General features: G+C 41.1%; 1 non-coding gene across 1 annotated transcript; it reads left to right on the top strand.

The window, feature by feature from the left end:
• Window positions 1-1,646: 1,646 nt before the first annotated feature.
• TRNAW-CCA lies at window positions 1,647-1,718 on the top strand. Its single transcript has one exon. It is a non-coding gene; the product is annotated as a tRNA-Trp (tRNA).
• The last annotated feature ends 282 nt before the right edge of the window (window positions 1,719-2,000 follow it).

Here is a 2,000-nt window from a genome sequence, read left to right as displayed (position 1 = left end):
ACTTCTTCTCGAGAAAAGCTCCGTTTTTAGCAACAAACACTTTGCCCTCGGATTTGAGATAGAAGGTGTACCCAACTGTCTCTTTTGGGTAACCTATGAAGACGCACTTTTCCGCTTTGGGTTCCAGCTTTTCAGGCTGAAGCTTTTTGACATAAGCATCACATCCCCAAACTTTAAGAAACGACAACTTTGGCCTTTTGCCATACCACAGTTCGTATGGTGTCGTCTCAACGGATTTTGATGATGCCCTATTTAAAGTGAATGCAGCTGTTTCTAATGCATAACCCCAAAATGGTAACGGCAAATCAGTAAGAGACATCATAGATCGCACCATCTCTAACAAAGTACGATTACGACGTTCGGACACACCATTACGCTGTGGTGTTCCAGGCGGTGTTAACTGCGAAACAATTCCACATTGTCTCAAGTGAGCACCAAACTCGAGACTCAGATATTCACCCCCACGATCAGACCGTAGGAACTTGATCTTCTTGTTACGATGATTTTCCACTTCACTCTGAAATTGCTTGAACTTTTCAAATGTTTCAGACTTGTGCTTCATCAAGTAGACATAACCATATCTACTTAAATCGTCAGTGAAGGTGAGAAAATAACGATATCCGCCGCGTGCCTCTACGCTCATTGGACCACATACATCGGTATGGATGATTTCCAACAAGTCACTTGCACGCTCCATTGTTCCGGAGAACGGAGTCTTAGTCATCTTGCCCATGAGGCATGGTTCGCACATGTCAAGTGAATCAAAGTCAAGTGACTCCAAAAGTCCATCAGCATGGAGTTTCTTCATGCGCTTTACACCAATATGACCCAAGCGGCAGTGCCACAAAAATATGGCGCTATCATTGTTTACTCTAACTCTTTGCCCGGCCGCGTCCTTAGACGACGGCGAGGAAGGCGGGAGGGAGAGGAGGCTATTGGAGGTGGCGGCTGGGTAGCCCTCCCCGTCGCCCAAGGAAGCGACGTGGGAGGGTCAGATGCGATCCGATCGGGTTTACGACTAGGAAAGTTTTCTCCTATAGAAATGTACAACTAGAATTCACTGAATATATAGTGCAACATATATGTGATTCTTTTCGAAGGACGTATAATATTGCCTTCATAATTTTTAATACTAGTATCATAGATGATCTTATTTATTAACATGCATGACACATACTCCCTCCGTTCCTAAATATAAGACCTTTTAGAGATTGTACTATAAACTGCATACGGATGTACATAGACATATTTTAGAATATAGATTCACTCATTTTGCTTTGTATGTAGTCTCCTAGTAAAATCCCTAAAAGGTCTTATATTTTGAAACGGAGAGAGTAATAACATAGCATTTAATATGATACGGTATCTATTTATGTTACTTTAACCCTCTTTTTTATAATTATTTATCACATCAGCATGATTGCTAGTCTCAAGTATATGATACTAGCTATGATACCTTCATTATGGCTAGCCTAATTCAGCGGCATGCGTGCGCATCTCGTGTAGGTTTCTTCTTCCTCCTCCTCTTAGGATATGCATATATAGGATATCCACCATCTTCAAAGAACCACGTGCCTGCATTGGATATGCATCACGTAAGTGTGATTAGCATGATATGAAGCTTAATTAATGCACATTAGCACTAAGGATCCGTGGCGCAATGGTAGCGCGTCTGACTCCAGATCAGAAGGTTGCGTGTTCGATTCACGTCGGGTTCAATACCCCGATCCATGCGGATTAATCCATTTTTCCTTGAAATACATACCACACACTTTGTCAGTTGATTGTGCCCAAAAAATATTAGATACTACAACTTCAACCTATGACAATTCATTCCAAACACGGTACATCATTTTCAAATTGAAACTTTGTCAGTTGATTGTGCCCAAAACATAATAGATACCACAACTTCAACCTATGACAATTCATTCCAAACATTGTACATCATTTTCAAAAAGCGATCAACTTTAGGATACATTACACTCAAATGGATACCGAAA

Source organism: Hordeum vulgare, chromosome 6H (assembly GCF_904849725.1).
Source record: "Hordeum vulgare subsp. vulgare chromosome 6H, MorexV3_pseudomolecules_assembly, whole genome shotgun sequence".
NCBI classification, from domain to species: domain Eukaryota; kingdom Viridiplantae; phylum Streptophyta; class Magnoliopsida; order Poales; family Poaceae; genus Hordeum; species Hordeum vulgare.
This window is presented reverse-complemented; position numbering and strand designations above follow the sequence as displayed.